The 21,834-nt window shown below is 42.3% G+C and overlaps 1 pseudogene; it reads left to right on the top strand.

The window, feature by feature from the left end:
- The window catches only part of LOC114295805 (protein argonaute 5-like), a 44,180-nt pseudogene that overhangs the window by 1,983 nt on the left and 20,363 nt on the right, over window positions 1–21,834 (top strand).

Here is a 21,834-nt window from a genome sequence, read left to right as displayed (position 1 = left end):
TGTACATAGTCGGAGCATAAAATGGGCAAAAAGACAGAATTTAGAGAGAAAACAGATTCCCGCATGTGCGTTGACTTTTTTGGAAAAACGTGCCCGATGTTTTAAACCTGTTGGCAAGACATCAAAAGTATAAATAGGCAAGAAAAAGGCTAGATTAGGGTTCTAAAATTGTTTTTGCATCAAAGAGAGGCTAGGGTTTCAAGGGAAGAGAGGCTAGGGTTTCAAGAGGTGATTTTCTCCAAAAAGCCTGAAGGACACTTCCATGGGGTCTTCTTCCTCATCTTCTTCCTCTTCCCACTCCTCCATGAGTGGCTAGTCTTCTTTTCTAGGTTTTGATGAAACCCTAGCCATGTAATTAGTTTTTCTTTCTGATTTTCAATTATGTAAAGGTTTGAACAACTGTATGGTATTTTAGAAGTTTTATATATACACTTTCCATTATTTCTTCAAGTATTCAACTTTCTGTGATTGTTGAATGTTTTTCATACAAGAGTTTTCTATTCTTTCACATTCAATGTATGAGACGAACCATACTATGAGGGACGAGTCGTGTCACTACCCTAGTTTAGAGTGAACGATTCGTACTACTTGAGATGGTTCGTGCTCGTACATTGAACGTGATGATTTTTTTTGTTAAATGCTTTGAACTTGTAGTTGCGAAGCATTATTCCGTTCGAATCATAACATAATTTTGATTTCAATTAAAAACCCTATTTACGTGACTAGTGGTGGACTCTTTGCCCTAGGTTTTTCCCTAAATCAGTAAATCCAATTTTATTTATAATTGATAATTTAATTACTTAGTTTAACTTATTTGTTATCAAATTAGGTTATAAACAATCAATCTTTTCATCAAAATTAACTTAGGAATTTAACAATTAAATTAGTTTAATTTCACAATTGTCTCCATGGATTGATACCTAGACTTGCCATTATTCTAAAAGAATTTGGTGTAGTTTTGTGTTTAATTTTGGTGTGTGTAACGACCTATCAAAATTTTGGCACCATTGCCGGGGACTTCTGGCGAAATTAGTTAATTTAAAGTTACATTGTTATTTTAATTTTTAATTTAGGATTTTATGCTTTCGTGTTGCTAAGTGTGCAGAGCGTTTGAAAGTGAAACTATCACCGAAGTGCAAGCGGAGCCAACCAAGGTTTAAAAATAAAAAAAGCTACAGCACTAAAGTACTTAAACAGAAGCAAACACTCGCAAGCAAAGCACCAAAGTGCTAAAAAGAAAGACAACACTCAATTAGAGGTTGGAGACAATGTCTACACATCAAGCACTCGCAAGACGAATAAAGCATTTTCGTTAAACCGCTGTGAGTATTTCTCCCTTTGGTATTTTGCTTTCGTAACTTAGTGCGCAGAGTCGGAACTTTTTTTGTGTGTGTGTGAGTAGTGTATGCACGGGCGCAGCTCTTGTCGCCTTGAATTGTGGAGTTTGGATCTTGAACTAGAAAAGACTCTTAGGAGACTTAGAGCTTATGCCCGTGTTCCTAGGCTTGAATATTCATATTCAAACATTGAGCCATTAGAGATGGAAAATCCAAATGTCCCGAACGGGCCCAACCGAACCCTTAAGGATTATTTCACACCCATTGCATATACATCACCATCATGCATTCAATTACTCGACACCACTGCTGCTCATTATGAGATTAAGTCCAACACCATACAAATGCTCCCATCATTCCATGGACTAGCTCATGATGATCCTTATAAACATTTGAATGAATTTCTGAAAATTTGCTCTACAGTGAGGATCCAGAATTTCACAAAGGAGGCCTTAATGTTGCGATTGTTTCCATTCTCATTAAAGGACAAAGCCAAACACTGGTTGAACTCCTTACCTGCCAATTCAATCACAACTTGGGGCCAATTACAGCAATGTTTTTTGGAGAAGTACTTTCCCATAGGTAAGACCAACCAACTTAGGTGAGCCATCACCAATTTTGCTCAAATTAATGGCGAGCAATTCCATGAGATATGGGAAAGACTTCGAGACCTTCTCCAATAGTGTCCCCACCACCAAGTGTCTGATTGGCAACTTGTTCAAACATTTTATTATAGCTTAACTGAGCCGCACAACCAAATGGTGGATTCATCCTGTGGTGGGACATTCATATCCAAAAATGATGCCGATGCATGACAATTGTTTGAGAACCTAAGTGATAATTCCCTTCACCATGCCTTCGCAGCCCGGCAAGTCCGGCAACCAGTAGTTGGAGCCCTGAAAAGAGGGGGCATTTATGAGGTCGGGCAAAACCTAGAGTTAGCCCAACAAGTAGAGGCACTGTCCCATAATGGACCAATTATTAGCTGCGGGATATGCCCCTACCCAGCAAGATCAGCCTCAATTTCGCGAGACATGTGTTATTTGTGCGAGCCTTGCTCATGACTTGAGCATGTGAATGCGGCTCAAGGATTCTCCAACCTGCGTAATGACCCATATTCTAATATATATAATCAGGGAGGGAGAAATCACCCCAATTTTTCATAGAGACCTCCTTCACAAGGCACTTCTTACAATCCTCCACCACTAAGGCAGAATTTTAATAATTTTGCCAACCAATCATCCTACCGACCACCGCAACCTTGTCAACCCCTACAACCATACCGGCAACCACAACCCCCGCCTGTTCCTCAAGAAAACTCGGCCTCTGAGACTCAGGTGTTAGAAGTTCTCTTAGAACTTAAAGGGTTAGCACCAGTAGTTCACTTCCATACTCACTCCATTGCCAAGCTAGAGAACCAATTGGGTCAAATGGCTAAAAACATGAATAGGAGAGAGGAGGGAAAATTATCGAGTCAGATTGTGGCCAACCCTAAGGGACAATACGGGGCATAAAGTTCGGGTGGGAATGGAAAGCACCATGAGCAGGTGCAAGCAGTGATTACTTTGAGAAGTGGGAGGGAGTAGAGCCTCAGTTAGTTGCGTCTGATGTAACTAGAGCTAAGAAGGGTGACCACGGTGGTTCACCTAATGAGAGCAAGGGTGAGAGGGAAATACTTAAGAGGGATGACTTAGTACCTAGCACTTCCCATGAGCCCAAGGCACCATATGTGCCTAAGGCACCCTTGGAAGCAATGATGGAGGTTTCTAAACAAGTAAAAATCAACCTCCCCCTATTGGAGGCGATTAAGCAAGTACCCTCCTATGCTAAATTTCTGAAGGACCTTTGTATGCAAAAGCGTAAATCTAGGACACACGTGTCCCAAAAGGTCTTACTCACGAACCAAGCAAGTTCCATCTTGTTGAATGACACACCCCTTAAGCTTAAAGGCCCGGGTGCCCCAACCATTGCATGCATTATAGGGGACCATTTTATTGATAGGGCCTTATTAGATTTAAGGGCTAGTGTCAATTTGTTGTCGTGTATGAAGAATTTGGGCTTGGCGAGTTAAAGCCCACTATTGTTACTCTCTAGTTGGCTGACCGGTCCCTCAAAGTGCCACGTGGCATGATTGAGGATGTGCTAGTAAAGGTTGATAGGTTTTATTTTCCTGTTGACTTTTTGGTGTTAGATATGGAACCAGTAGACAGTTCTAGGAAACAAATCCCGGTGATCTTAGGTCGACCTTTCTTGGCTAGGGCCAATGCATGCATTAATTGTCGTACCGGGGTTATGGAAGTTTCATTTGGTAACATGCAAGAGAAACTTAATGTTTTCCAAGCATCCCAACAATACCATGAGAGAGAGGAGTGCTTATTTGTGGATGTTGTGGATGGGATTGTGGAGGAAGCTTTACCCTCCATTCTTGTAGAGGATCCTCTAGAGACTTGTCTAGCTCATTTTGGGTTTGAAAATTTTGATATTGACGGGTCGGTTGAGGAGGTGAATGTCTTGCTTAATGCTTCTTCTACACCGGATTTTCCTCCGTGGAAAGCTCGGTTTGAGTCACTTCCTCCTCTGTCGAGAGAGCCTGCCATACCATCTTTGCTCACACCACCTACACTTGAGTTGAAGCCACTCCCGGCTACACTCAAGTATGCATTTTTAGGGCCCCAGGATACTTTACCAGTCATCATTGCATCTGACTTGACTGCTGAGCAGGAGAGTCAGTTAATGAGTGTTCTTGTGGCACATCGGAATGCTATAGGGTGGTCAGTGGTTGATTTGAAAAGGATAGATCCCTCCGTGTGCATGCATTATATACACCTAGAAGAGGACACCAAACCTTCTCGTGAAATAAAACGGAGACTTAATCCTAATATGAAAGAGGTGGTGATAAAGGAGGTATTGAAATTGTTAGATGCGGGTATTATATACCCCATCTCGAATAGCAAGTGGGTGAGTTCCACACGAGTGGTGCCCAATAAATCGAGCATCACTATTGTTGAGAATGAGGGAGGAGAGTTAGTCCCCACACGAATCACTATTGGGTGGTGAGTGTGCATTGATTATAAGAGACTGAATTCCTCGACTAGGAAGGATCGTTTTCCCTTACCTTTTATTGACCAAATCCTAGAGCAGTTAGTGGGGCAGGGTTTCTATTGTTTTCTTGATGGTTATTCAGGGTATAATCAAGTCCCGGTGTACCTCGTTGACCAGGAAAAGACCACATTCACATGCCCTTTTGGCACTTTTGCTTACAGGCACATGCCCTTTGGGCTATGTAATGCATCGGCGACATTTCAACGGTGTATAATGGCCATTTTCTCCGATATGGTGGAGAAATTCTTAGAGGTTTTCGTGGATGATTTTTCAGTGTCTGGACCATCTTTTGAGGAATGCCTTAGGAACTTGACTAGAGTGTTGGAACGATGTATTGAAACAAACCTAATCTTGAGTTGGGAAAAGAGCCATTTTATGGTTCGTGAGGGTATAGTGTTGGGTCACACTGTAGACCGCCCGAACTCGCTCCGCGCACCCCCCTTTCGGAGAGGGTGCGAATTGTAGTTCTAGCTACTACATTCGGACTCCTGTCACGGTTCTAAATCTAATCTCACAAAGTGCAATGTAAGACTGATAAATCACCAAAGAGTCCAAATCCAGCAATTTGGTTTTGAAAAAAATAATTTTGATGCAAAAAGGCCAAACAAAGACTGCTTTGCCAGATTTCAGAGTCGCCACCTAAATATTTTATTTTGGAAAATTTAGGAAATCCTGACTCGTGCCAAAGGCCACGTGTTCGTCATCACCAAAGTTTTCTCGGCTTGGGAACTTGGGTACGAGAGGGGAAGGTCCTGAAATTAGCACCCCCACTCGCCCGATCAAAGATCGGCCTCTACTAACATGATATGTTGTTTTTGAAAACACAAGCATTCTTATTCCGGTTTATTGGCTAACTTACTATGTGATGCGCACAGCATACAAGTATAGACTAAATCACTCAATTTGGAACAAAACATTTCATGTTTGTTTTTCGAAAATGGTTTGAAGTTGCTACCCTCAAATAGGCTAAAATGCGGATTTGCCACCCTCAAGTGAGCTTAAAACAACATGATTTTGCTACTTTAAGTGGGCTTGAAACGCACATTTTAATGAATTGTCCCAATTCAAGCAATGAAGCCTTCATCCACAGGCATTCACGCAGTTAATCACTTAAGCAAATAGCCTCATGGCAAGCATGCTATCATGATAGTCACTTACACACATGCAAGGATGTTAAAGCATAAACACTCATAGTGTACTCCGAGCCAAAACAGAAGCTAGTTAGTAATCATGTATGATCCTAGCTATGTCAACAATGCCTAATGTAACACATGCAAAATGTAACTAAGTAGGCTCAGCTATCTATGATGGCATATGAATGCGACACTTCGATACATGTATTCAAATAGGTATTGAAATACAATGCAGTTTGTATGATGCGCCGAGCTCGGTGCATGCAAGACAGATGAATGATGCGCGCATGCAAGCATAAGGTATGCTAATTGAGATATGGCCTAAACTAACCATCAAAAGCTGATAAGTAAAAGGGAGAAAGAAGAGGGAATTGGAAGACATGCACACACACACGCACCCTTATTACAACATTGTGCCCTCACAGAGGAGGGTCCAAATGAAATGAAAGCTAACTAGCTACTATTACAAATTACAACATAGATCTATTAGCTAAGCACGTTAACTAATTAAGTACAGAACCAATGAATTAACTAGCTAAACAAAGCAGTTAAAAGGCCTCAAGGGCGAGGGATGCATGCATGCTCGGTTGCGTTCTCCCAAAAATCCACCGCATTGCCTCAACATGCCTCTTTTTGCATACCTTTAGACCTCTGAAAATTGTGCCAACTTCCAGGTTGATTCTGACCCATCTCAGCAACATGCTGAGGGATGATCAGCCACTTTTGATGGCCGATCGGCAGCCTTGGTGGTCGGTCGGCAGCTTTGATGGCCAGCCGGCCACTGCTTCCTGCAATTTCTTTTTTTGCTGCAGCAGAGCACAAACAGGGGCATGGCAGTGCATTTGCAAGGAAATGTATGTGCAACCACACTCCTTATCATGTCTCAAGCTCAAAGGAGTGTAGTGCTCAGCTCTTAAGCCACCAATCACGTATCTCGATGCATGATGGCCAATGAGTCAAGCTTGCACAATGTTGATGAATGCACAAATAACACATAGGACTCGATGAGCCTCCACTTTATCATACATGATCAAAGGTGTCGGTGACCTAAGGAATGAGGCACGTTTCATCACTTTGAGTATGAAACGTCCCTCGTTCCTCGTGTTTGGATTAACGTCCGATCGAAACACAATGCAATGCAACACACATGCAAACAACATGCTCATCTTGACATAAAATGCAAGACTCTAATGTGCAAACACTCATGCACCACATATTAGAACACTTAAGCATTAAGACACTAGTGAAGGATACAACACTAGGACCATGTAACACAATGCTCAATGGACTAAACCAACACCAAACAAACCTCATGCATGCCAAAACAGTGGCCAAAATGATCTAAAATGATAGCATGAATGGCAAGAGAATGATGCTCATGCATTGGCTCACAAACAAGGCATAAAGGTGCAACTCTCAAGAGCACCTAAAGAGTGAAAAACATGGAAGTGTGGCAACACTATATGCTCCGAAATAACATGTCAAATGATGCCAAAACATGCACACATCACAAATATAGCATGCTAGTGGTCCCAAAACTCAAAACTAGTGAAGCCATTTACACTATAGCTATACAAAACAAAGCTCATATGACCAAGAAGGCTCAAAATAGTCCTAAAACAGCCCAAATAGAGTTCTAAATCATTCTTGAAACAAGTTAAGAATAGCTAGAATGAAAGGCTAACACAATAGCACATGTTAGGCAATTTAGTACAATTGCACTACAAGCATACAAAGCAAAGCTTGAGTGATCAAACCGGCTCAAAACAGAGCTAAAGCATGCTAAAAAAATAGCTAAAACAAGCTGGAGTTAAGCTAAAATAAGCTAGCATGATTGGACAAAACATCAAGCATGTTAGACTAGTAAGCATGGTTGCACTACAAGTACCAAAATCAAGCAAGAGGTGCCCCAACCAACCAAAATCAGAGTTAAAGCATGCCAAAATAACACCAAAAACATGCTTGAACTAAGCTAAGACAAGTCACAAAAACATGCCACTCTGCAAGGCTAACTAGGCATAGCATGGAGAGACAAGGAGGGGGGGCCACCCCCTCCTATTTGGGACCTCAAAACAATTTTTCTACCACTAAAATTCCTCTAGAATTCAGTGGTTAAAGGGCCAAAAGAGTTGGCTTGAAAGGTGATGAAAGATAGCTCAAAAGGCTTTACAAGCCAAAGAGCAAAGGAGGGGGCGGAAACCACCCCCTAACCAAACATGGCTCAAACTACCATTTTAGGACTGAAAAATAGAGGAAAAATAGGGGTTTTTGTAGGTCAATACCACCCCCAAAAATAGTCCAAAACAATGGAAAAATGATGGTGAAGCAAGTGTGCAAAACAAGCTTAAAGGGAGAGATATACCTCTTGATGCACAACAACAAAACAGCTACTTTCTTGGCTCAAATGACTCTTCAACAGCCCAAAAATAAGTTCCAAGGGACCTCAGCCCAATGACATGCAACTTTGATGAAGGAAGTGTATGCAAATATGTAAGGAATTCTCACTTTCAAGCCTAAAACAAGAGGAGAGAGGGAGAATTCTAGAGAAAGGGGAGAATTTGCTCACAAAGCTCCTAGAGAGAGAGGATTCTAGAGTGAGAAGCTCTCAAATTTTCTCTAAGCCTTCAAAATGTTCTAACCCTTGAATATATGAGATATAGCTTCATATATAGCAAAAAGAGAACATTTGGTCGAAAATATCTGAGTTAGGATAGCTGGCACAAGATGGAAATAGATGGAGGAGAAATATCTTCAAAAATTATGAGTTTGGGTCACTCTTGGCCGTCTGGCCATCTTTGGGGCCGACCTGCTACTTGTGATGGCCGACCGGACATCTCCATGGCCAACTGTGCACATTTGTGGCCGACAGGACATTCTGCTATGCAGGTCCAACTTCAAACGGGCATAACTCCTTCATATGGACTCCTTTTCAAGTCATTCTTGTGTCCAAAATGAAGCCCCGAAAGTATGATTTCTAATGGTGGAAACCTTGCATCAAAATTCCAATTGTGCTAAGAGATATCCCTCTTTTAGTGAAGATTGCTCAGTTTCGGTCCAACCAGATTGATGCCCTACTTCAACCAACCATATCTCCCCCATCCGGACTCAGCTTTAGGAGATTTTTGAGTGTAAAATGAAGCCCCAGAAGTCTTCTTTCCAACGGTGGTGTCCTCATAGCTTAAATCCAAGTATACAAAAGGATAAGCCCGATTTAGCGAGGACTGCTCATCTCTCTCTTAACGATTCATACCCAACTTCTTCCTCAACTAGGTTTCTCTGCTCCCCTCCTCTTTTCTTCAACTTCAAACCCATAAATAAGGTGTTTTGAAAGATTTTTCAGAGAGTTCATCTCTCTTTCATTCATTTCTACTTTGTCCTTACTCGGTTTACTAAAAAGCACATCATTTAACGAAATGCGAGCCTCGGAACATCGTAGGAACTTTATTTCAAAAATATTTTGAAAGAGAGGGTTTTAAGGTTTAAAAACCATTCAAAATAGTTTTGGTCCAAACAAAAGGGGTGTGAGGTTTGGATTTAACACTCTCCTTGCCAAAGAAATCGACCCTTTGCATAGCATAGCCTGCATCACTAAGTAAACAATCAGTAGCGCCCAAGTCTTAAGGGCAGTAAAAAATGGAGTGTCTACAAACACATTGTGTCCCCTCAAGGTATAGAGGTAGACAAGGCTAAGGTTGACCTCGTTGCAGGCCTTCCTCCACCCAATTCTGTGCGTCAAATTAGGTCTTACCTAGGGCATGCAAGTTTTTACTGTAGGTTCATCAAAGAATTTAGTAAAATATCACGTCCTTTGTGTAGTTTACTTGTTAAGGACGCGCCTTTTATCTTTGATGAGGCATGCTTGAAGGCATTTGAAACACTGAGAATGGCCCTGACCACCGCCCCAATCATGAAATCACCAGATTGGTCGCTTCCCTTTGAAATCATGTGTGATGCCTCCGATTATGCTGTCGGGGCTGTGTTGGGCCAAAGGGTCAATAAGGCATCATTTGCTATATACTATGCTAGTCGCACTCTCTCGGATGCACAATAGAACTATACTACCACCGAGAAAGAGTTGCTAGCAGTGGTCTTTGCCTTAGATAAATTCTGGTCCTATCTCCTAGGTTCCAAGGTCATAGTCTTCACTGATCATGCCAATTTGCGGTATTTACTATCAAAGAAAGAGACCAAACCTAGGTTAATTAGATGGATTTTGTTGGTTCAGGAATTTGACCTAGAGATCCGAGATAAGAAAGGATCTGAGAATGTGGTGGCGGATCACCTCTCCCGAATTCTTGTCGAGTATACTAGTGACCCTCTTATTTTACATGATTCGTTTCCGGACGAACAGCTCCTTGAGCTGTCACGAGCGAGCCCCCCGTGGTTTGCACATATTGTGAATTACTTGGCCGTTGGGCAAATTCCGCAGAATTGGTCTAAGCAAGACAAAGACCAATTCTTTTCACAAGTCAAGTATTATTTTTGGGAGGATCCGGAGTTGTTTAAATATTGCTCCGACCAAATGATCCGATGGTGTGTGCCGGAGAGTGAAGTGCATAGCATTCTTATATTTTGTCATTCTTCTGCATGTGGCGGTCATTTTAGTGGGCATAAAACAGCCACCAAGATTTTATAGAGCATGTTTTATTGGCCCACAATTTTTAAAAATGCCCATCAATTTTGTAGAACTTGTTTGCGCTGTCAGCAAATGGGTTCGATATCTTGGCGTGACATGATGCCAATGTCCCCTATTCTTGTGGTAGACATATTTGATGTTTGGGGGATTGATTTTATGGGACCTTTCCCGTCGTCATTCGGGTTTAGGTTTATTCTCTTGGCAGTAGATTATGTGTCTAAGTGGGTGGAGGCGATAGCTACCCGAACAAACGATCATAGAGTTGCAATCAAATTTTTGCATGAAAACATCTTTAGTCATTTTGGGTTTCCTAGAGCCACAATAAGTGATAAGGGTACGCATTTCTGTAACCGGTTCTTTGAGTCGGTAGTCAAGAAATACTCTATCACTCATAAAGTTGGCACTCCATACCACCCTCAAACTAGTGGCCAAGTGGAAGTCTCAAATAGGGAGGTAAAGCACAAAATAGAGAAAAAAGTGAGGCCAGATAGGAAAGATTGGTCACAAACCACACTGCTTATAAGACACCCATTGGGATGTCATCATATAGGGCGGTGTTTGGCAAAGCTTGCCATCTCCCGGTTGAACTTGAGCACCGAGCATTGTGGGCCATAAAGAAGTTTAACTTCGATATGGCCGAGGCTGGGCTCAATCGGAAATTGTAACTCAATGAGTTGGAGGAAATCCGGAATGATGCATATGAGAGTTCGAGAATTTTTAAAGCTCGGACTAAAGAATTCCATGACAAGCATATTAATAGAAAATCCTTTGAACCCGGTCAAAAAGTGTGGCTTTTTAACTCAAAATTGAGACTTTTTCCAGGTAAGCTAAGATCCATATGAGATGGTCCCTTTGTGGTTGTTGAGGCATTTATTCATGGCGCCGTTGAGGTGCAAGATCCAAAGATTGGCCACACTTTCAAAGTGAATGGCCAAAGACTGAAGCCATATATAAAGGGGATTGGGAATAGGGAAATGATTGAGTCCATTGCTTTGATGGACCCTTTTTACTATGATTGATTGATTGATTTCTTGTTCTCCTCTCTTTCCCTTCTAATCTATTATGTTTTTCTTTGTTCTTGTTGTGCTTTATTTGTGTCTAGGAGACTTTAAATCCTCTAAAGGTGTAATTCCTTTGGTGTTAGCCATGCCCGAACGGCATCTAACGGTCTGGTATAGCCACCTAACTGTGTTTGTAGTGAGTTCCTAGGAGACCAACTGAGACGATGGAAACTAGAGTACGAATGGCAAAGCCTAGAACACAAAGGTTTGGAATTTCCCAGACTAGAGTCTGATTTAAATACCCAGGGGTGTGGAGATTGCTTCAAAACTACCCCGGCTTGAACTCTGTATGGCAGCCCCATAGGTCGAGTTAGCTTTATGCGCCTCGATTCTGGATACCGAATCAACCTAGTCTGTCACTCTGTTGGAGAATAAGGAAAGTTACAAACGCTGTTAGGGAGAAAAGTAGTACCCGTGGTTTTCGCGTGACGATTATGCATCTATTTAACCATTTATTTCTGTTCATAAATATTCTTTTATTTATTTATTTATTGTAATTTTAAGGTACAAGTTGGGTTGAAAAAATAAAAAATTAAAATTCTCGCACGTGCGGCACAATTCCATTCCTCAAAAGTGCACACTGCTTTAAATGCAGGTGCGGATGAGGAGGTATGGCATTGCCCACTGCACGTGCGGCCAGGGTCCCGCACGTGCGGAACGTCATTCTTTGAAAAAAAAAATAAACAAAATAAAAAAATTCTGCACGTCCGGCACAAACTCTCAATCTTCAAAGTGCATACTGCTTTAAAAGCAGGTGCGCGGGGGCGTGCGGGGTGTCCGTCTACACGTGCGGCGTACACTCCCACACGTGTGGAGAGTTTTTGAAAAAAAAAATAAATTAAAACCTGTAGATTTTGTTATGTTTATTTATTATTATTTTTAATTTATTTACTTATTTCAAAAAATAAATAAATAAATAAATAAATTTTAAATAAACATAAATAAATATACTATTTTATTTCTTTATTTATTTTTATTTTCATTAAAAAAAGCAATTTAAAAAAAATTGAAAATTTGAAAAAATATATAAATAAAAAAATTGCAATTTTTATTTATTTATTTTTCTATTTTCATTTTTGAAAAAAAAAAATTTATTATATCTAGCCTGGACCCACCTTTCTCCCCATCACTCTCTCAGATGTTGTCTCTCTTTCTACCTCTCATTATCTCTCTCTCTCTCTCTCTCTCTCTCTCTCTCTCTCAACACCACAACCCACAAACTTATCCACCCCCACCATCACCATCTTCTTCTTCCTTTTTCTACCTTCTTCTTCTTCTTCCTTTTTCCTTCTTCCTCACCACCACCATCTCACCGCCGGCATCACTATTTCCTCTCCGTCCGACAAATCTCCGGCGACCACCATTTTTTTCGGCGAATCTCCATTCTTTCTTTCTCTTTCTCCACTTTTTCAAGGTAAACTTTACTTTTTGTTTAGATTTGTGGGTATAGGAGTAGAGAAGTAGAGTTTTGGTATTATTTTTTTTTATTCAAATCGTGATCTATGCTTCATACTTAAAAATAAAATTAAAAAAAATCTGGGCAGCAAGAAGATGACAACCGCACATACGGCCCAATCTGGCGCACGTGCGGTACCTTTCTACACAAATAAATAAATAAATAAATTTATTTTGTGTTTCTACTTGGTTTTTTCTAATTTATTTTAGTTCCTAGGTTGTCCATTTACTTATTTAGCTATTTAGCTGTTTGTTTATTTAGTTATTTATTTATTTTTATTTTATTATTTCTTTATTCTTTGTTAGTTTAATTCCTTACTTGTTAGTATAGTTTGTTTCATTTATTTAATCAGTTGTTATTTACATAAAATGCTCATGTGTCTAGTTGATTTTATTTTAGGTTTGATTTATTGTAAAAAATAAAATAAAAAAATAAAAAATTAATTCCAAGCTTTTCTAATTCATTGTATTTTCTATCTATTTATTTAGTTGTTTAGATGTAGTTTATTGTCTTAATATTACTTGTTTGTTTAATATACTACTTGTTAAAATGTTAATATGTAAGTTTAAATTATTTTATTTCATTTTGTAATAAAAAAAATAATAATAAGAATTGCATGTGGAACATCAGTGGGCAGACTTGTGCTTTAATATTTTATTTGATTCTCATGTTGGTTTCACGGATATATGTGTTTATTATTGGTGTGTGCAGGACATGAGTCGGCGTATATCCGCTCGGGCCTCCAAAAGGCCAGAGGTTCCACCTCCTCGGCGCCACCACCGCCACCGTCACCACCATCCTTGCCACCACCACCAAGTGACTTGCCACGGCCAGAGTGGGCTTCACGCTCGCTTCATAAGCTCACACAGTTCAATATTTCATATTTTCAGCGTGACCCGGCCACTTCTTGGGCCGTTGAGCAGCTCTAACTCCAGCAACAGTTGGGCCTTTGCACAATGATAGCGCCCACTTATTCTCGTCTAGTACGACTCTTCTACCAGTACCTGTATGAGTCACTCACCGAGGACGGACTGCTATCCACCATTGATGGTCATCTTGTCCAGATCACCGCATCCATGATTGCCACCGCGTTAGGGTTCTTCTCTAAGCCGGAATACCAGCCCTTCCAGGAAGTTGAGGACCAACAACCCATTGTAGACACCCCATTTTTGACCGTCCTCAAGACTTGGACATCACCGTTGGAACACTTGGTGATTATCCATGTTTGTGTTCGTTTGGAGTTCCCGGAGGTCTCGGCTCGCGCGCCTTGCCTCAGGATCCCCGAACTCGACCGTTTAGTGTCTGGTTTCACACCAAACACTTGCATCTTGCCTTTGAGAGGCAGGGTAGGGCTTGTAGACCATCCCCACCCATCACCGGCAGTGGCTAGAGGCCACCGGCTGGTTTTTGTCTCCACCGGCAATATAGTTTGCCGGTCGGCATCTTTTATTGCCGGTCAGCACTATTTAGTGCCGGCCGGCACTCCTTTTGGCCAAGATGACATTTTTGGCTGGCCGATTGCTGTTCATCTGCTTTTGCAGATATTTTAGGACAACTGTCTTGCTTTTGCTTCCCTCCATACACGTGTATGGAGGGATCTCCCTCTTGTGAAGCTTGTCTTGTAAGCTTTACAAGACAATATAGAGAGAAGCTCTCTCTAAGCAAAAAAGGGGAGGACTAAGGAGAGAGACTTAGGATATTTTGAGAGCAAGAACAGCCATTGTTAGGGTTTGAGCTTTAGGGTTTGAGTTACATACATTTTCTATCTCTCTTTCCCTCTCATTTGTGCTCTAGGTGTTTTGTGTCTTACTATTGCACACAAACACCTAGTGTTTCACCTTCCTCTTAGAGCTGAGGTTCTAAGGGACTGATTTTGAGGTTTTGGTGTTGGATTCAAGCTAAAGGAGGCCATTGGAGCACCATTGTTGAAGAAAGCTTCAAGGGTGAGAATCTAGTCCCATTTTCCCCCATTTTTGCATTGATTTTCTACCTATCTTAGAGCTGTTTTTGTGCTTATTGTATAATACAAAAAAGTTCTGTTTTTAGGCCCTCTTTATTGTTTATTAAGAGTGTTTCTTAGTTTGAGGGTTGTTGACCCCTCTTAGGCCTTGAAAGGCCTCATTTTGAGCCATTTTGTGCTAGCTCCGGGATTTTGGTGTTGAGGTCTCTTCACCACTGAAATCTTGAGGGATTTCAGTGGTGATGGTGATGCCTTGAAGTCCCAAGAAGGAGAGGGTCACCCCCTCTCCTTGTTGTCCTTGAAAAGGGCATGTTTTGGCCTCTTGAGAGAGCATTATGCTTGAGTGTGTGTTGAGCATATTTGGGCTGTTTTTCATGCTTATATATCCATAATATAACATGATTTTAAGTTGGTTTTGGTACTCCATGCATGCTTAGCATAGTTGCCATGTAATGCCTTGTTATGCCTTAACATGTCTTAGGTTGTGTGCCTTTGTTTCTAGCATGTTTTAGGCTTAGTCTTGTGAAGATTATGTGCTTATCTTGACATGTTTTAGGTCTGTCCATAAGTGTTTGGGTCGATTTTGGCATGCTTGATATAGCTCCTTTGTATTTGGGCTTGTTGGCCTTGAGCATATGAATGTATAGCATGGCATCTTTGCATTGTTTTGGTAATTCGGGACCACCCTACATGCTATTTCAGTCCCATTTCCATGCTAGTTTGATCGCCTTGCATGCCTCTTTAATGCTTTGGAAGTATGTGTTGCATGCTCCATATTTTGACCATTGTGTATGCCTTTGTATTTGAGCCACTTAGATGTCATCTAAGTAGTCCTTTAGCCTTGTTTTAACATGCTAAAAACCTGTTTTTAGTTGTTTAATGCATGCCATGTTTGTTGTGATAAACGGGCTTCAAAGCTTCATGACTTGCTTCAAGTACTTGGACCATGTTCGCATGCATTTGCTTGTCTTGTTTAACTTGGTTTGGCGCCATTTTATAGCATGATTTTAGAGTTTATAATGCATGCTAATTAGTCCATGTTTCCCCCTTTCAAATGTATTTGAGAGTTGTTCAAATTGTGCCTAAGTGTTGGCCTTCAATTATGTGCATGTGTGTATGTATTTGGTCCCTCATGTTTGGGCATTTTGGCTACTGTTTTAGGCCTATTTTAGAGTTGCCTAATTCATGCATAAGTCCATCTTTGCATCCATTTGCATGCCCCTATGTTTGCTTGTATGCTTGCATAAGTATGTCGCCATGCCATGTTGCATCCTTAGCTTGCATGCTTAGGTTGCATTGCATCTCGCATGCATGCCTTGTTCATTGACTTGATGATAGGAATTGGGCCTTGTTTGTTTGATTGGTTTACATTGCATTTGAAATCAAAGTTGCATACTTGGTTCTTTGGGCCATCATGCATGGAAATGCGTGATTGGTGGTCCGAAGACCGAGGCACATGTCCCTTTGAGTCATCACAATGATAAGAGACATGGTTGATGCATATATGCCTTGAAATGTGCTGCCATGCTTTGCCTTGTCCTCTGTTGCTGTGAGTTGCAGGTTTTGCAGGAATACTTTGCCGACCGGCATTGTTAAGTGCCGACCGACCATTCTTTCTATGCCGATAGCTTCATTAATGGCCGGTGGCCACATCTCATTGCCGGTGGCAATTTCATTCGGCCGGTGGTGATCCCCTCTGTCCAAGGGAGCAGCCCTGAGGTTTTGACAACCTCCAGAGGAGTGAAGGAAGGAAAACAGAGGCAGCCCATGCATGGCGGCGCGTTTCCCGAGGTGTTTTACTACTTTTCTTAATCTATTTAATTTGTTAATTAAATTAGGCAATATGTAATATTTAATTAGCTTGCGTAGTTAATTAAATTGTAATATTTATTCGGTCCCTCCGAGTGAGGGCAAATCTATAATAAGTGTGGGTGAATGGTGTGTATGTCTTCCAATCCCCACTTCTTTCTTCCCTTTTACTTACCTGCTTTGATGGTTAGTGTTAGGGCACGTTTAATTTAGCATACCTCATGCTATGTCTGCGTGCATTCGTGCATTTGTATTACATGCATTAGGCTCGGTACATCATGCTAACTGCATCTGTACTTCAATTCCCAAATTGACTATGTGATAATTGATCGCATTTCACATGCCATGTTTAGGGTTAGCCGAGCCTGCCTAGATTGCATTTTTGCATGTGATGCATTAGCCATTTTTTAACATGGACTTGGATCATGCATGTTTGCTAACAAGTTCTTTGTTTTGGCACGGAGTACTATGTAAGTATTTTAATGCTTTAGCATGTCGCATGTGTGTGAATGCTACCATGACAGTATGTTTACCATGTGGCTAGATGCTTATGTGATAAACTGTTTGAATGCCTGTGGGTGGAGGTTGGGTTGTTTGAGTTGGAAAAACTCGTTGAAATCCGCATTTTAGCCTACTTGCGAGTAGCAAATCCAAAACCTTTTTCAAAACAAACGGATATGCAATGTTTATTTCCAAATTAGGCAATCTAGTCTATACTTGTTTGCTGCGCGCATAAATATAGTAATTCTAGGCTAATAATTGGAATAAGAGCACATAACGTTTTCAAAAACAGATATCATGGTTAGTAGAGGCCGGTCTTCGGACCGGGCGAAAGGGGGTGCTCATAGCTGACCTTCCCCAATCGTACCCAAGCTCCCGAGCCGAGACAACTCCGGTGATGACGGACATGTGGCCTTCGGCACCGAGTCAGGGTTTCCTAAATTTCCCCATTTAAAAAATATTTAGGTGGCGACTCTGTATCTGGCAAAGCAGTCCATGTTTGGCACTACTTTTTCAAAAAAATCTGTTTTCTCAAACGATTTGCCAGATTTGGACTCTTTGGTTCAGATTTAGAACCGTGACACAAATCGAGTCTGAACTGTAGCATGAGGCCCACGGGCGCGTCTACAGTTTTTGGTGACTCTGCTGGGGACATTTAGAGAGCTTGACTCGAACTCGTGATATCCTATTTTTGATTTCATTTATGTGTTTCTTTGCATTGCATGTGCATTGGTGCGCCTAGGAACACAGTGTTTGCCATCTGCCATTCCTGAACGGTTTGCCGGAGGCTTGTCTTGTCAAGGCATGTCCATAAGGCTGACCGGCTATGGGCTCTGACAGCATGGGAACACAAACCCCGGTTTCACCGGGGCACCCTTTCGACCATGCGACCTAGTGCATATTCGGATCCATAGTGACCATTCCAAACTAAGACAGGTTGCTTACCCGATGTTAGATTGTTTGAAAACTGCTGTGTGCATAGTGAAACCCTAGTTCCTGACAAAATAGGACAGGGAAACCCTCCCCCAACATAGGGGTGTTTTGGTTCTCTTTACTTGCTATGTGCTTTTTAGAATGTATTTCTACAGGGAAAGTACATACCAGTTTGCAAGTTTAAATATCAGGCCTGAGGACACCAGCATCAGCATCAGTTATAAGAATCAGTTATCCGCGGGTATCAGGGTTCAGTTTTTGGGAACAGTGATCAGCAGTGGAGTACAGTTGTTCAGCTACACCAGTGTTTGATCCGTTTTGGGCTGAAATAATGTTTGTTTCTCCTTTCAGTTCAGAGTATCCAGAGCTGGTACAGAATAGTCAGTGTCCCCCTTTGCCGCGGCAGGGTTCGCAATGACGCAGAATTCAGAAGAGATTGTAGTTATGACGACTGCATTAGAGCAAGGGATCACCCCGCAAGGTGAGGCCAGCGTCGATGTGTCACATCCACCAAGGTCGCCTGTTATGCACCCAGGGTGGGCACCCCAGTTATACCAGGCTCGCGAGCCTACTACTTTTGAGTTGATGGGAATGATAGGTGACCTCCAAAGGTCTATGGCAGATCTCGCCTATGGGATGTCAGCTTTGCCCCCAGCAGCGCCGTACGCCGGAAATTTCATACCGCAGGAGCCCCCGCTGCTGGGGAGGATTGTGATAGAGCTCAGCCAGCCAGAGGTGGCTTCCAGCTACAGCCACGACATGTCAGCAACAACCGGGCTTCGCTCTGAAGTAGCAACCCAAACCTTTGACCAGGCTGAGGCCGGAGGAAAAGATAAAATGAAAGCGGATGCCGACCCCATTGAACAGCTGTTGTGGGCAGTCCAGGCTTTGAAAGCCGGGGAGATGAACAAGCAGCAGGTATCTACGATCGTAGCCAAAGCTGTGGGTGATGCTTTCCCCACTCCAGCCGAAGGCAGTTCAAGCCAGGCAAAAAATCAGGACGGCCCCCGTCATGCCCAGACAATTCCTGTCGTTCCCAACCCTGCACCGGGGAAAGGTCAAAAAGCCAAGGCAGTGTCAGCCGACCCTTTCGCCAGCACATCTAGCAAGGGTCCTCAAACTTCAAAGTATCTGCCTCGAGGACGCAGAGCCTTTCACGCCCTTTACATGCCTTTGTCTAGGGCATTTCTAATATTGGCTAAAAAGGGGCACCTTAAACCCCTGGAGCCTCGGCCACTCCCGAAGAATCTCCCCGCCACTCACGATGCTACCTTGTACTGTGCGTACCACCAACAGTCCGGCCACAGCACCGACGGTTGTTTTCGCCTTCGTCATGAAGTGCAGGATCTGATCGATAATGAGGTCATTCTTCCACCTACCTCGGCAAATTCCGTCACTACTGAGCTGTTGGACTTCGAGGACACTGCAAGTTTGTGATCAGGGATTGGACCACCTGCGGGCGGCACTCGTTGTATTTCAGATGTGGCGTTTGGCACGCACTTTTTGAGCATTTGTAAATGCAGTTTTGTAGCTTCTGGCTTGGGGTTTTGGGTTAGTTCTCAGTTTTGTTTTGAGTCTGCCTCTTTGTTTTGAGTCAGTCTTTTTGTTTTGGGTCTGTCTTGTGCTTCCGAGTCAGTCCCGTTGTATAGGATGTCGAGTGATTCCGGGGTTGTTGCCTCGGACACCATTTTGTATTTAACCTTTTTGCTTTCTTTTTGAGTCTGTCTCTGCTGTGGAGCCAGTTATATCCAAGAAACCTGAATGAAACGGCTGCGACTATCATGTTTCCGTGCTTATTATGTGTTTTGGGCTAGTTGTGCCAGAGGACTTGAATGGGTTGGCAGTACATCTCGCCTGCTCTCCTACGCGCCAAACTCATTGCATTAACCTAAGTTTTTCAAAAACCTCTTTTGAGCACTGCGGTGATAAAAACGAAGAGGAAGGAATTCCTCGGGTTTTGCAAAACTTTGATCATTTGAGAGAAAGAGAAGCATGCTAAGCCTTTTAATGAATGAAACCATGCTTGTCAGCATGAGTACTGAGAAGGATCCCGGCTTGATCCAGGTTGGTCCCACACTATCTTCAGCGCGAGCGATTTGTCGCTTTCTTAAAAACTTTCAAAAACAAATATTTTACGCAGCCTTGTGAAGACCTGTGTGGAATCGCTCTTGAGATTGCGCAGCCTAGGATCGCTCTCAGCCTCAAGATTCAACCCGTTCGTTTTCAAACTTTGAACCCGTTCAGAACGTTCAGAAAGTTCAATGGTCAAATGTCATGTAAGGTCTGTATGGCCAGATCAGGAGCAGCCCTCGAACAAAGAGGCACCCAAACCAAATCAGAAAGGGTAGATCTCGCCGGAAGAAGCTCGTGGAGCAACCATGATGAATTCCCCGCAAATCATTACAGCAGCCGTTCTCCTAGACACAGAGAAGCTTCGATTTCAGGAACCATTTGGTATGGACTTGTTACACTTTTACCCTTTGAGAGGCTCGCTGGGTCGAAAACCCGGAAGGGCGGCCCAGGCAAAAGTTAGAGCAAGAGAAAAATACAGAGAAAAGAAAAAGCAAAAAAAATATATAAAAAAATAAAAATACAACAATGAAAAGAAAAAGAAAAGAAAAAAAACAAATGCAAAAAAGAAGAAAAAGAAAATAGGAAAAGAAGAATAAAAAGAAGCTCGCAAGGTCGAAAACCCGCATTGGGCGCCTTGGCAAAAGTTAGAGCCTGAAAAGTTAAGGTTAAAATACCCGAGTGTACCTTAACCGGAACTACGTGAGGCTTCATTCCTATGTTTGGGATACGTAGGCAACTTCTTCATGAAGTCCAGCCCCCAACGCTTTCATAGCGTCTCAGTCCATGCAATGGTTTCAATTTCATCCCAGAAGTCCAGCCGCCAACACCCTTCAAGGTGATTGTGTCCATATATGAGTTGTGACCGTGTTCGTCATCGCTGTGTCCGAGAGTTCGACCACCACCAATGAAGACTGTTTGCGGACTGCTGCGGCATCATCCAAACAAGGGGCAACTTTCTGTTGCCACAAGCCGTCGCGAGACGCCATTCAAACTAGGGGCAACTTTCCGTTGCCTCCCACCCCCCTTCAAACCAGGGGCAATTTTCCAATTGCCTCCGATCCAAGGTTGCGTATCTCAAAGAGTAAATTCCATACTCGTTGAGCATTGACTGTTTGAAAAATAGTTTTTGAAAATTTTTACTGAGGTTGACTATTTTCTCGAAAACTATTCCTTTTTTCAAAACTGGACCATTTGTCTTGGACCCCAAAAGGAAAATTTTCAGTGCTTACAGCCTGACTTGCATGGTTTTCAAATCAAAAATCGAACAAGTACGTTAATCCGACCCTCATTTTGATCAAACTGTTTTAGTAGAAAACCAAAACGAAAAGAATGGTTAAAATGATGAACTAGGGGCACAGTTGAGTCAGGCGTTCTGTCTTTCCCCCGTCATTGACGTACTCGCCAGAAGAGCGCTCTACCCGCCAGAAGAAATAGCCGTGAGCTAACGGTGTTGAGCATGAACCCGCACCTTTCTATTTATCCGTCAATCACCCCGGGGAGGGATGAAAAATGAGAGAATGAAGAATAGAGAGGTGTGAGTTGAGAGAAAAGCGAGAAAAAGAGTTTTGAGAGAAAATCCAAGCTTAAGAGACGAGTGATGTGAGAATCACAAATCAGAAGGGGTGGGAAACAATACCCAGATTGAACTAGCTCCTCGTGGTCCGAGGTCCCCCATCTTCGTTAAAGCGTCTGTGTGTCGTGTCTTTTTGATTTGTCGGTCTCGTCTTTTGTTTTAGTCTTTCTCGAGCGTGTCTCGTTGTGTTTAGGTCGTGTACCTGTGTTCGAGTCCTCCCCGCTGTGTTCAGTTGTAGGCTCACTACCCCGGTTCGAAGA

This window comes from Camellia sinensis, chromosome 8, assembly GCF_055761805.1.
Source record: "Camellia sinensis isolate YWXY chromosome 8, ASM5576180v1, whole genome shotgun sequence".
Lineage (NCBI taxonomy): Eukaryota > Viridiplantae > Streptophyta > Magnoliopsida > Ericales > Theaceae > Camellia > Camellia sinensis.
Note: the sequence above shows the minus strand (reverse complement) of the source record. Positions and strands in the feature narration are given on the sequence as shown.